The 15256-nt window shown below is 41.9% G+C and overlaps 1 protein-coding gene across 16 annotated transcripts in view; it reads right to left on the reverse strand.

The window, feature by feature from the left end:
- NEK11 (NIMA related kinase 11) overlaps positions 1-15256 on the reverse strand; it is a 278952-nt gene that overhangs the window by 91562 nt on the left and 172134 nt on the right. The gene's annotated exons all lie outside the window — the stretch shown is intronic.

The following is a 15256-nucleotide window of genomic DNA, read 5'->3' on the forward strand; positions in this document are numbered from 1 at the left end:
TAGTAGAATGTAATAAATACTCAACAGTTAAACCAGTGGAGGAAATGAGAGATGGCTCTATTTGCAACCACTTTTTGAAACTGTAAGACTATAACCACGAAACAAGAAGAAATGACCTCTTCTAAAGTCTTTACATTCAGAGGCATGAATCATTATTACAAACAAGGGGATTTAGGGCCAAAAGAAAAGTAAGATGCCTTGGCCACCAGACTCTATTATCCACATAAAGTTTTTGTGACACAGTGGAGAGGACAAATATAAGCATTCTTCCTGGGAATTTCTTCTTCTTCTTTTTTTTTTTCTTTTTTTGGAATTTCATCTTTTAAAGAAAATACTAGTAGGGAGATCAGGCAAGAGGGATAGAATACATAGAAATGGTATTATTGGCAAGTTGAGGGAAATGTTAAAATTCTAAGGCTATGAAGGTTTTTGAGATGTAGTTCACACTAAGGTTCTACTTACTCACATGAATATGAAGCATTTCTCAAAAAAAAAAAAAAACACACACACACAAGGAAAGGCCACCCAGTTATGCTGCTGCCAGGAAGAGGCTACCTAAGTTACTTGATGCAATACAATATTATTACCAACTAGAAATATTGTTGTTGCTGTTCAAGTTGTGTCTTACTCTTTGTAACCCCATGGACTGAAGCCCACCTGGTGCCTCTGTCCATGGGATTTCCCAGGCAAGAAAACTGAAGTGGGTTGCCATTTCCTTCTCCAGGGTAACTTCCTGATCCAAGGATCGAACCTGTGTCTCCTGCATTGGCAGGAGGATTCTTTACCACTGAGCCACCAGGAGAGTCTGGCTGGTGCTTATAATGGTCTTTAACCAAGAAAGGCTACGTATGGATCTGTCAGTCCATTCAAAATCCAAGATCCCAAAAAAGCACAGTGATATAAATTCCAATTTGCTAATGGGAGCCTAGAAATAAGAAACATCCTTGGGAAAGGGAGAAAGTTAAATAATGGTACTCTATCTCCCTTATTAAAACCATGGGCATTTAGGCTTTATACACATTAGTTGTTGTTGTCGTTGTTCAGTCACTCAGCTGTGTCCGCCTCTTTGTGACCCCTTGGACTGCAGCACACCAGGCTTCCCTGTCCATCACCATCTCCCAGAGCTTTTTCAATCTCATGTTCATTGAGTTGGTGATGCCATCCAACCATTTCATCCTCTGTCATTCCCTTCTCCTCCTACTTTCAATCTTTCCCAGCATCAGGGTCTCTTCTAATGGGTTAGCTCTTCACATCAGGCAGCCAAAGTACTAGAGTTTCAGCTTCAGCATCAGTCCTTCCAATGAATATTCAGAACTGATTTCCTTTAGGATTGACTAGTTTGATCTCCTCGCAGTCCAAGGGACTCTCAAGAATCTTCTCCAACACCACAGTTCAAAAGCATCAATTCTTTGATGCTCAGCCTTGTTTATGGTCCAACTCTCACATCTATACATGACTACTGGAAAAACCATAGCTTTGACTATGGATGTTTCTTGGTATTGTAATGTCTCTGCTATTTAATATGCTGTCTAGGTTTGTCATAACTTTTCTTCCAAGGAGCAAGAATCTTTGAATTTCATGACTGCAGTCACCATCTTCAGTGATTCTGAAGCCCAGGAAAATAAAGTCTGTCACTGTTTCCATTGTTTCCCCATCTATTTGCCATGAAGTGATGGGATCGGATGCCATGATCTTAGTTTTCTGAATGTTGAGCTTTAAGCCAACTTTTTCATTCTCCTCTTTCACTTTCATCAAGAGGCTCTTTAGTTCTTCTTCACTTTCTGCCATAAGGGTGGTGTCATCTGCATATCTGAGGTTATTGATATTTCTCCCAGCAATCTTGATTCCAGCTTGTGCTTCCTCCAGCCCAGTGTTTCTCATTTTGGGGGGCTCCAAAATCACTGCAGATGGTGACTACAGACATGAAATAAAAGACACTTACTCCTTGGAAGAAAAGTTATGACCAACCCAGACAGCACATTAAAAAGCAGAGACATTACTTTGCCAACAAAGGTCCATCTAGTCAAAGCTATGGTTTTTCTAGTAGTCAAGTATGGATATGAGAGTTGGAATATAAGGAAAGCTGAGTGCCAGAGAACTGATGCTTTTGAACTGTGGTGTTGGAGAAGACTCTTGAGAGTCCCTTGGACTGCAAGGAGATTCAACCAGTCCATCCTAAAGGAAATCAGTCCTGAATATTCATTGGAAGGACTGATGCTGAAACTCCAATATTTTGGCCACCTGATGCAAAGAACTGACCCATTAGAAAAGACCCTGATGCTGGAAAAGATTGAAGGCAGGAGGAGAAGGGGACAACAGAGGATGAGACGGTTGGATAGCATCACCGACTCATTGGACATGAGTTTTAGCAAGGTCCGGGAGTTGGTGATGGACAGAGAAGCCTGGCGTGCTGTAGTCCATGGCGTTGCAGAGTCGGACATGACTGAGTGAACTGAGTGACTTATAAACAAAATTATCCTCCTAAACTGTAACACAGAGCACTGGTTTTCATCCCATTGTTGCTATTTTATGTCTAGTGCATGTGTGCTCAGTCATGTCCAACCCTTTGAGACCCTGTGGACTGCAGCCTGCCAGGCTCCTCTGTCCATGGAATTTTCCCAGTAAGAACACTGGAGTGCATTGCCATTTCCTACTCCAGGGGGTCTTCTCGGCTCAGTGATCGAACCAGCATCTCGCGCGTCTCCTGCGTTGGCAGATGAATTCTTTTCCACTGGTGCCACCTGAGCCTATTATTTTATGTCTAGTGGGCAAATATGGAATTTGGGGTTAGAGAATCAAGGTTTGAATCTAGCTCTGCCAACTCTTAAATGAGAAACTTGAGTGAGGGACTTGAATTTACTGAGCTTTACTTTTTTCTAGTGAAGCTGACAGGGTAGCTATGAAGATTCAATAATATGATTGAATAATATGAAGATTCAATAATCTGATTTTTATGAAAGCATCTGTGTATAGGGAAACTTTATCAAGTGTTCCATCAATTTCCACATCTGTAAAAATGAACTTTTCATTAACTGATTCCAGAATCCCTTGAAAGTAAAATACTTAGTGGATGTAGAAAACCCTGACAATTGAATGTTTTAAAATCTTTGCTATCTATGATTTTGCATAGAACACAAGAGGCAGTACCATGGAATTAAAACTGGCCAGCTCAAAAACAAGAATTATTAATACACATATTCCAAAATGCCTTTGCCAATTCTTTAGGAAATTCACACTTTCTCTCAATAACTCCAACACAGTCTGTTTTCCTCTCCGATCACTGATTATCAGTTGAGCAGCAGATGAAACAGAGTATTTGTACACAGGGGCCATGTTTTATAAAAATCTTTATTTGACTCACACTCAGAATGACAAAAGGATCACAGCAAGAGAAGTATATGAAAACCAAAATCTACCAAGAGGACAATTCAGGTCTCCAGTTCCGTCTTCAAGAAGAGGCACGCATCGCTGAGTGGGCTTCCTGTCTCTCTTCTCCACCGCCCTCGGCCTCTCCCTGGGTCTGTGTGTCTTCACAGAGATGCTCATTCTCTGTCATCCCACTTCCTCCCATGTCCTCTCCCTGAGTCTGTCTCTCTTTGACAGTTATTCATTCACTGACTCACTCATATTTTCTCCCTCTGTTTCTCTATCCCCCATATCCCACTTTCAGGAAAGAATATTTGCTTTCAAGATTGACTCTGAAAGAGTAAGACACATCATTTACATTGTTGCCCCGGATACAGAAATGTGCTTGGATTTGCGTTTATATAAAAACATTTTTACAATTAAAACAAAGGCTTCATGCATCAATATTTACCCATACTACAAATGACACACTCTGGCATTTTGAATACTATTCAATGATTTCTCTTTTTTTTTTCTTTTAATGCTAGTTGCAACTCGCTAAGAGTTGGACACGACTGAGAGACTTCACTTTCACTTTTCCCTTTCATGCACTGGAGAAGGAAATGGCAACTCACTCCAGTATTCTTGCCTGGAGAATCCCAGGGACAGCGGAGCCTGATGGGCTGCCGTCTATGGGGTCGCACAGAGTCGGACACGACTGAAGCGACTTAGCTGCAGCAGCAGCAACTTGCTAAACTGATTTCTCAACCCACAATTTGAAAAACACTGGTTTAGGATGCTGACTTTGGCATAAAAAAGACCCACATTTAAATTGAGCCTCTTAATGCTGGGTGTTATGTAAACTTTCTGCCCCTCAGTTTTTTCATCTGTAGAGTCGGGATGGTTGCACTCATCTCATTGAATCACTGTGAACATTACATAGTATGACGACACAGCTATCAGTGCACATGGTATGTGTCCAGGAAATGTGAGCTACTGACATTTAACATAAAACTCTGTAGTTTTGTCTGTAATGTTCAACACCAGGAAGAAAATAAATATCAGGCAATCACAAATGGATGCCAAGTTAAAATTTTTAACAATATTTTAAATAGAATCACTTCTCAAAATCTACACAGTACCCAACTCCAAAGGCAGTAAGGAGTGGCTCCTCCCAGTACCCTTTTGACTGCTGGACTCCAGAGGGACCCTGGGCATTTTACACCCTCCTCTCCTCCCATCACCTTCCAGTCTCTGGTTCCATCTTAGCTCCTCCAGGCAGCTCAGAGGGAATCTCTATGACAGGGATGAACAAACTTGCTCTGTAAAGGGCTTGACAGAAAAAGTGTTAGGTTTTGTAGGGTATACAGTCCCTATCACAACTACCCAACTCTTTGTAGTGTGAAAGCAGATAGACAATACATAAATGCATGAGCATGGCTGTGAACTTTATTTAGAAAAGCAGGTGGCAGCTGGATCATACCACAGCTCTACCCCACAGACAAGTGTTTCTCTTACTAAATATTGAGCCCTTCCCATAACATGGCTCCCTATGCACAGTCAGTCCTTTTCTCTCTCCTTCAAGCATCTCCTCCCAGGGAGAAGAGGAGGGAAGAAATGGACAGGTGTCCAAGTCATGAAATAGACCAGGATGAACCCATCACCAGTGTTTCTTACTCAAATACCACTAACTTGGTGAGGCTCAGAAAAGGGTGCATTTTCAAGTGGAAAAATAGAAAGAAAAAGTCAGCTCATGCTGTTTGTCAAATTGTGGGTTTTTCAGACACTGGTCCAGTGTGAAGCCTTGTTAGGCTAAGGCTCATTTCTGCTGTCACCGAAAGGAAAATGGTCTGAGATAAATAGCTTTCATTTTCTCATACCCTGAAGTCAGCCTCCTGACAGATGCTTGGGAGCAGCATCCAGATCTCCATTACACTGGGCGGTGGTGACGGATACATTTATGCAGGAATCTAACAATGGCTGCCCGAGCTTGGACACGGTTGTTGCAAATCCATGCTGGAGAAAAAGAGAGGCAGTACCCTGTCCTGGGAAAAGGCTGCTCTTTGTCAGACCCTTCAACAGAGACCCTAATAAAGCCCTTCCTCTAAGACTTAAGTGAGCAGCAGGATTACCTGCTTGTTAAAACATGGACCACTGGGCCCCACATAGGGCCCTGATCCAGCAGGTCAGGAGGGAGGCCTGGAAATGTGCATTTCTGACAAGTTCCTGGGGGATGCTGGTGCTGCTGGCCTGAGGGCCACAATGTGAAAACTTCTGCTCCAGGATGTGACTAGTTCAAACAAAAGTACTAGCATATACTATTATAGAAACACTATAATAAAATGTATAAGACTTTATAATATCTCCACACCTTACAACATTTATATGTTACAGACAATAAATGAAGAAATAAACTTTACTTTTGTTGTTGCTATTGTTCAGCTGCTAAGCTGTGTCTGATTCTTTTGCAACACCATGGACTATAGCCTGCCAGGCTCCGCTGTCCATGGGATTTCCCAGGCAAGAATACCTTCTCCAGGGGATCTAAGCTCAAATCGTTGTGATATTAGTTGTCTCACTACTCATAATCTCTATAGAGTTATAGGGGCCTATTCCCATTTTAATGATGGGAATAACAAAACCATGAATTAGCAGGCCAGAGTCACAGCACTTTATAGATTGTTTTTAAATGCACATTCGTATCCATTATTCTACTTGATCACTGCAACAGTGATTCAACTTAGACCAGGACAACCTTTTTATCTCAATTTTTAGATAAAGTGAGAGACAGGCTAATAACCAACCACATATCACACAGCTGAATACATGGCAGACTGGAATGTAAATTACCTGAATCCTATCTTTATTCCACTGCATTAGTGCTATTTTACGGTTGCTTTGTTAAGTCACTCAGTCATGTTCGATTCTCTGTGACCCCATGGACTGCAGCATATCAGCCTTCCCTGCCTTTCACTATCTCCAGGAGTTTCCTCAAACTCATATCCATTGAGTTGATGATGCCATCCAACCATCTTATCCTCTCTTATCCCCTTCTCATGTCCTCAGGCTTTCCCAGTATCAGGGTCTTTTCCAGTGACTCAGCTCTTTGCATAAGGTGGCCAAAGTATTACAGCTTCAGCTTCAGCATCAGTCCTTCCAATGAATATGCAGGACTGATTTCCTTTAGGATTGACTGGTTTGATCTCCTTGCAGTCCAAGAGACTCTCAAGAGTCTTCTCCAACACCACAGTTCAAAAGTTTCAATTCTCATCCTTTTTTATGGTCTAACTCTCACATCCGTACATGACTACTGGAAAAACCATAGCTTTGACTATACGGATGTTTGTCAGCAAAGTGATGTCTCTAGGCTGTCTTAGCTTTCTTCCAAAGAGTAAGCGTCTTTTAATTTCATGGCTGCAGTCACCATCCATGGTGATTTTGGAGCCCAGGAAAATAAAGTCTGTCACTGTTTCCCTTGTTTCCCCATCTATTTGCCATGAAGTGATGGGACAAGATGCCATGGTGTTAGTTTTTTCAATGTTGAGTTTTAAGCCAGCTTTTTCACTTTCTTCTTTCACCTTCATCAGGAAGCTTTTTTGTTCCTCTTCACTTTCTGCCATTAAGGTGGTGTCATCTGCATATCTGAGGTTATTGATATTTCTCCCAGCAGTCTTGATACAAGCTTGTGATTCATCCAGCTCAGCATTTCGCATGATGTACTCTGCATATAAGTTAAATAAGGAGGGTGACAATATATAGCCTTGACATACTCCTTTCTCAATTTTGAACCAGTCTGTTGTTCCATATCTGATTTTAACTGTTGTTTCTTGATCTGCCACAGGTTTCTCAAGAGGCAGGCAAGGTAGTCTGGTATTCCCAACTCTTTAAGAATTCTCCAATTTGCTGTGATCCACACACTCAAAGGCTTTGGTGTAGTTAATGAAGTAGAAGTAGATGTTTTTTCTGGAATTCACTTGCTTTATCTACGATCCAATGGATGATGGCAATTTGATCTCTTGTTCCTCTGCCTTTTCTAAATCCAGCTTGTATATCTAGAATTTCTTGGATCTTGTACTGTTGAATCCTAGCTTGAATGATTTTGAGCATTACCTTGTTAGCATGTGAAATGAGCACAGTTGTGTGGTAGTTAGAACATTCTTTGGCATTGCTCTTCTTTGGGATTGGAATGAAAACTGACCTTCTCCAGTCCTGTGGCCACTGCTAAGTTTCCCAAATTTGCTGTCATATCACATGCAGCACTTTAACAGCATCATCTTTCAGGATTTGAAATAGCTCAGCTGGAATTCCATTACCTCCACTAGCTTTGTTCATGGTAAGGCTTCCTAAGGCCCACTTGACTTCACACTCAAGGATGTCTGGCTCTAGGTGAATGACACCACCATTATGGTTATCCACATCATTAAGGCCTTTTTGTACAGTTATTCTGTGTATTCTTGACACCTCTTCTTAATCTCTTTTGCTTCTGTTAGGTCCTTACCATTCTGCCCTTTATTGTACCCATCTTTGCATGAAATATTCCCTTGGTAACTCTAATTTTCTTGAAGAGATCTCTAGTCTTTCCTGTTCTATTGTTTTTCTCTATTTCTTTGCATTGAAAAATGGAGAAGCCCTATACAGTCAGCAAAAACAAGACCAGGAGCTGACTGTGAGTCAGATCATGAGCTCCTCATTGCAAAATTCATACTTAAATTGAAGAAAGTAGGGAAAACCACTCAGCCATTCAGGTATGACCTAAATCAAATCCCTTATTAAACAGTGGAAATGACAAATAGATTCAAGGGCTTAGATCTGATAGAGAGAGTGCCTGAAGAACTATGGATGGAGGTTTTGTAACATTGTACAGGAGGCAGTGACCAAAATCACCCCAAGAAAAAAGAAATACAAGAAGGCAAAATGGTTGTCTGAGGAAGCCTGACAAATAGTTGAGAAAAGAAGAGAAGCAAAAGGCAAAGGAGAAAGGAAAAGATATACCTAACTGAATGCAGAGTTCCAAAGAATAGCAAGGAGAGATAAGAAAGCCTTCTTAAATGAACAAGACAAAGAAATTTTATGGTTAAGTAGGAATTTCTCATCTACTTATGACATTATTTTCATATTTTCATTATTATTTATGAAATTTAAATGTCATAGATAATAATTGTGATTATCTTCCTCATAACTCTGAAAGATGTCATACAACAAGGGGTAGACCTTTGACTTAATGAGATAGAAAAACTGAAGCACAGTCATCCTGGTAAACTATCTGAAGGGAGCTAGGACTACTGAATGCCAAGGGCCCTCACTCAGCCTCAATCCCACTGTTGCTCAGTCCAACTCTGTCTCAGATGTGCTCAAGGTGGACTGTGGGTCAGGATCACCTGAGACATTTGTAAAACAGATTCTTGGCCCCAAAGCCCACTGATTCAGATTTAGCTGCTCTGGGGTGGGGCCTGAACTCTACACAAAGATGCTGCAACATACTATGAGAGCTACTGCTCTATCTTTTGGACCTTCAAGGAGAAAATGACATACAATTGTTTAAAGATAAATTCCCCAATACTTTGTCTATTATTGCACCAGCACTTTAAACTTCTAAAATGATCAAGAATGTATTAAAGAATTTTGTAAAGAGCCAATAAGGTAAGAACTTTGCTTAAAGGCAAAACCAAATTTCCTTTAAAGGAACTTAGTTATGTGGGAGGAATTTCTCAGCCTGTGAGCTCACCACTACCCTAAATGATTCTAGCCATCCAATACATATGCTTTGAGCAAATCCAGGGAGCAAGCTTAGCACAATGGTTCTCAAAAGCATGTCCCAAAAGAGAAATAACAGCAGCATCACCTAGGATCTTATTAAAAACGCAGATTCTCAGACACCCCAGACCTACTGGATCAGAAACTGCAGTGAGGGTCCAGCAATTCATACTTTAACAAGTCCTCCAGAGGATCCCAACACACATCTAAATTTAAGAACCACTAATTTAGCACAATGTAGATAGTAAGCTCCCACAGGGCAGGAGTTGCACTCATCTTTTTCATGGCATCACAAATCCATGTTTCAAAGCAGACATTCAAGCTTCTTGTTGAAGAAGTGAATGCCGACATCTCTAATAGATGAGAACTTTCAAACTACCACACAGTATCTCCTGCAAAGAATTTTCTGATGTTTATTTTAGGGAGGGTCAGCAGAAGGGAGGAGGAAAATCAGTAAAAGATAAGGAATTTTTTTCCCATGAAAGACCTACTCTGTCCCAGTTTCTCACATCTTCTGACCTTATATCTCAGATGGAGTCATAACTCCAAACAGTAAAGTATGTCTTCCTCATACTACCATCTCTGGCTATATTCCACAGGCCTGCAAGTTTGAGGACTCAGTTTAATACTGCCCAGCCTGTGATGGTACTCACATTAGATAGTGCTTTTGTCAGGTGCCCCAGACTCTGCTCCAGCTGCAAGAACACTCTGACTCTCTCTGCATGTCTAACAATACTGTTGGAATTGGTTAATGTCTGAGGACCAAATGACTTGTGATTTGGGAAAGCCAACATTTAAAATGCATTTTTAATTGCACTTTTCTGCCTCTTCTCTAAGGAAGTCAACAACATCCACAAGACACTTTTTAAGATGTTTTTGCTATATCCTGTATACAGGGGGTATGTGTGGTGGGGAGAATCTCTTCTTAAAGAGAAGATTATCTGCATTTTAGCTACAGTGAGGCAAGTTGGGGTCTTGGTAGCAGGCCGCTGCCCAGAGATGCCCTTCTTTATTTTTCCTTTCTTACCTAATTTTCTGAAGGAGGCAATGGCTTTATTACACTGAGCCAGAAAATATTGAGCCAAATTATAATAAACACAAACCATGATCTACTGTTAGATCATGATGTGGCCTCTCCAAAGACCATTGTTCAGTGCCAGTGCTGAGAACGCCATCATAATTACACTGACAAGGCAGATCTCAGAACTTCTTATTCCCTTAAAACAGCATATGTGGATATGAAAAAGATTGCCCTAATTCATTTTTTAATAAAAAACATTTTAAATAAAGACATCATCTTATATGCAGGGAAAACCTGAGGTTAATATGCTACAACATTCTCAAACAACAGGGCAACAGGGTAAAAGACAATGCTTTTAGAAGGCACTTAGACACAGACATTATCTATGCTGAGCTGGCTAGGTTTCCCCAAGGAGCTCCATCTCATGTACGGTGGGCACAAATTAGGGTAAAAAAGACAGAAATGGAGCCCAAGTTAACTGGCAATATCTGCTGCTTCTGAGAAAGACTGCAGAATAGTGATTAGGAGGATTAGCTACAGAGACTGAAGTTCAACTCTGTTGTTTATTGACTGTATCACCTCGGGCACCCACTTCACCCCTGTGGCCATGGTTTCCTGATTTGTAAGTGGGTGTGGTGAATGCTATTGATGTTCCACCCAAAGCTCCTTAACAAACACACTCCACCTGCGAGTGTTGGCCTGCTCATCCCCCAGATGCTGAGTTACGGTCTGCTAGGTTTGCCACGACAGAATGCTTACACAACAGAAATGTATTTTCTCATAGTTCTGGAGGCTAGAAGTCCAAGATCAAGGTCCTGGCAACTTTGGTTTCTCCTTGGCTTGCGAGTGTGGTGTCTCTGTGTCCAAGTCTCCTCTTCTTGTAAGGACACTAGTCAGAATGGATTTGGGCCTTGCCCTAACAGTCTCATTTCAACTTAATTGCCCCTTTAAAGGCCCAATCTCCAAATACAGTCACATTTTGATGGCCTGGGGCTTAGGGCTTCAACATCTAAATTTTAGGGGAACACAGCTCAGTCCATACCAACTTCTAACAGGGCACAGATGCCTCCTTCTCTAGACAACAGCTCTTAGATCAAAGAATTACCTTATCAAACAGGTTACATCTCACCTCCCCCCAGGAACAGTTCTGGCCAGTGGCTGACTAACTCAAGATGGAACCAACTCTGAGGTGTCACTCATGTTTGAGCTACTGTGGGGTCAGGCAGGGCAAGTCTGTAGCTGGACCATATTTTTGCTCAGCAACCTCCACTGCCCTGCCCAGACACAACCCTCACCCTACTCTACCCAAGAAGACACACACTACAGAATAACCATCTCAGCCCCTGCTTCTAAGCAACCCAACCAAAGATTAGGGGTATTAAAATAATATTAAGAATACCTTAAATCATAGATACAATGTAAAATTTTATAAAAGTTAATAATATAAACACTCCTTAAAGGAAAACAACCAGATGCCAGCAAGATTATATTCTTTTATATTATACATTTAATCCTTAGATTTTCTAGAAAACAATAGAGCCCATATCTATGGATACCGCTAAAGGAAGTCCTTTTTTCGGCTATCAATTATATTTCAGACAGTTATATCTTTTATCTCTTGAGGTCTAGTCTACTTGTCCTGCTTAAGATCTTCTTAAAATGTTCTATATAGCATAATGTCCTGCACCTAGTAGGTATGAATAAATGACCACTATTATTACCTTTTGTTGCTGTTTAGTTGCTAAGTTGTGTTCAACTCTTTGTGACCCCATGGACTACAGCATGCCAGGCTCCTCTCTCCTCCACTGTCTCCCAGAGTTGGCTCACATTCATGTCCATTTACTCAGTGATGTTATCTAACCATCTCATCCTCTGCCTCTATTTCTCCTTTTGCCTTCAGTCTTTCCCAGCATCAGGGTCTTTTCCAATGAGTTGTCTCTTCACATCAGGTGGCCAAAGTATTAGAGCTTCAGCTCCAGCATCACTCTTCCAGTGAATATTCAGGGTTGATTTCCTTTCGAATTGACTGGTTTGATGTCCCTGCAGACAAAGAGACTCTCAGGAGTCTTTTCCAGTATCACAGTTTGAAAGCATCAATTCTTCAGTGCTCAGCCTTCTTTATGGTCCAGCTCTCACATCCGCACATGACTACTGGAAAAACAACAGCTTTAACAATATGGACCTTTGCCAGCAAAGTGATGTCTCTGCTTTTTAACATGCTGTTTAGGCATGTCACAGCTTTCCTTCCAAGGATCAAGCACCTTTGAATTTCACGGCTGTAGTCACCATCTGCAGTGATTTTAGAGCCCAAGAAAATGAAATCTGTCACTGCTTCCACTTTTTCCCCTTCTATTCGCCATGAAGTGATGGGACTGGATGCCATGATCTTAGTTTTTTCAATGTTGAGTTTCAAGCCATCTTTTTCACTCTCCTCTTTCATCCTCATCAAGAGGCTTAAAGGTTTTCTTCACTGTCTGCCACAAGATTGGTATCATCTGCATATCTAAGGTTGTTGATATTTCTCCCAGCAATCTTATAAAAGCAGCATTTATACAAAAAGGGCCAACTGCAAAGCTAGAGAAACTACTCCTTGGGCAGAGGCAGCTTGACTCCATCAAGTAGACAAGGATCATTCCTAAACTCCAGGCTTCTGTCCTCCTGGGAGCTAGTAAAGGCACCAGTCTCTCACCTCTGGACACATCTTCCCTACACCATTAGAAGGAAAGAACTGACCCTGAAACTTTGCTCTTTTGGAAAAGGCATTTTTTCAATTTCTAAACCTCAGCTTAAATTGGATTTTATTTTTCCTTTCCAATTTTTAAAAGCCATCACCACCCCCACAGTGAACCGGTTTATCAGGGTTATGTAGTGAGTCATCAGCTGGGCCTAGAACACAGTTTCCATCAGCAGCTACTAAGACTGGTCATTGGAGATTGTAAGTTACAGGGGAGAAAGGTATACCCTAAGACCAGTGGTTACTGCTTCCCTGTGGCAAGTCATCCCTTTTATGGGGACCAGGGGCCCCAGCTGGAGGTCCTGGGGAGGCCATATGCCATACACTAAGGGGCTGCTGCAGAACCAGCATTTCATTATGCAGCCCCCTTCTGGCCCATGGGAGATAACTGTAATTTTCGGTCACAATTTAGTGGGGCTGGAGGCTTCCAGCAGCATATTTGCTAAAGAATATTTTGAACCAATGCTCAGTCCAGGGAAGCATGTAGACAGCCCCTGGTGAAACAAGCACTCTGGAACCTGAGGGAGAAATGAATACTCAGCTCTGTGACCACCTCGGTCTTATTCAGGCTGCCACAAATCTTACCTAAAACACTCACCACATCACTCTTCCCTACCAAGGATGCCCCCACTGCCAATAAAGTTGAGTATGGAATCTTTAGCTTGGCATCAAGGCCTTAAAAATCTGGTTGCAACCCAGTTTCCTAGACCTGCATTCTCCTGCTGATGGATGTGGTAGCTCTCAGTTAAAGGTGGCACAAAAGGGATTCTGATTGGGTGGCCCTGGGTGAGGTCTAGGCAGCTTCATTTTTCTGATGCTTTCCAGATGGTTCTCAAATATACCTTTAGATCAGGACCATGGCTTTTGTGAACTGGACTCTACATTTTCCCCTGAACTTCCTCATGCTTTCCATTTCTACACTTCTATGAATTCTCCTTCTAGAACTGCCTTGTCCAATAGGGTAGCCATTAGACACATGTGCCTTTTAAATTAAAATTGAAAGGAAATAAATGACAAATTCAGTCCCCTAGTCACACTGGCCACATCTCGAGTGCTTGAAAGTCTCCTGTGACAAGAATACAGAACATTCTATCCTCACAAGGTGTCCGCTGGATGGCCCACAGTCCCCAGTTGGAATTTGGCCAGATTTCTTGAAAACCTAAGATGTGTGTCCCTTCACCTTTTGCTCTGTCCCTCTGATAACGCTCTGTGAAAGGGAGGGTGAAACCACAGGCCCTGTAGTGCCTCCAGCCCTCACAGTCCTTGGCTTCAGCAGAGACAGGCAGTGACTCCATTCCACTCTAGCCTCGGCCTCCTTCACCTGCCCCTGAGACCATGTCAAAGGATCCATCAGACTGAGACTTCTCACCTGTGCAAACCTTCCTTATACAGTTTCTGCAAGCAGGACTTTCATAGAGGTACAGGCCCCACCCTTCAAGCCTAGAGAAAGGCAGCTCGTGGACCCCCAGCTCCCCACAAGAGGCACTGACTTTCACACCACAGCAGGGATTAAGTCCACTGTACTAATCATACCACTGACTCTGCGGTGCTGTGCTTAAGTCACTCAGTCATGTCTGACTCTTTGCAACTCCATGGACTATAGCATGCCAGGATCCTCTGTCCATGGGGATTTTCCAGGCAAGACGACTACTGGAGTGGGCTGCCACGCCCTCCTCTAGGGTATCTTCCCAATCCAGGGATCGAACCCAGATCTCCCACATTGCAGGCAGATTCTTTACTGTTTGAGCCACCAGGGAAGCCCAAGAATACTGGAGTGGGTAGCCTATCCTTTCTGCAGGGGAACTTCCCAACCCAGGAATCGAATCAGGGTCACCTGCATTGCAGGTGGATTCTTTACCAGGTGAGCTACCCAGTAAGTCCCATTAACTCTAAGCAGAACTAAATCTTAAATACAACAATACATTTATATTCTTGGGAACAGGAGTGCAGCAGTTGCTTGGTTGTATAGCTTTTTGATACTTCCTTCTCTCACACAATAAGCTAAAAGTTAGCACCAGTACTGTGACCTTTTCTAAAATAAACCCTCAAACTAAAGCTAAAATTAGCAATGTTAATTAGCTTACCCTGCACCATCACACATGAGGCTGTGAAAAGAAACAATTTTCTTAGGCAAAATGCATATTCATGACCCTTTCTGTATGGAAAGCTAAATTAAGTACAGTACAATGCCATATATATACAGATATAACAGCAGCTTCTGCTGTAAGTTTTTCTTAGAGAGACTTATACACACACAGAGAACAGAAAGAAGCTCCATGATTCATTTGAAAGTAGGTCTCCTTTAGGCTCTCAAGTCTCAATGCTTTGATTCTATGTGTCAGGATTGATTCTCCCTTAGGCAAAATCATAACATTTCTCTGAAACATTTTTTCTGGTTTGAA

Source organism: Giraffa tippelskirchi, chromosome 2 (assembly GCF_054371585.1).
Source record: "Giraffa tippelskirchi isolate mGirTip1 chromosome 2, T2T-mGirTip1v1.2.pri, whole genome shotgun sequence".
Taxonomy (NCBI): Eukaryota; Metazoa; Chordata; class Mammalia; order Artiodactyla; family Giraffidae; genus Giraffa; species Giraffa tippelskirchi.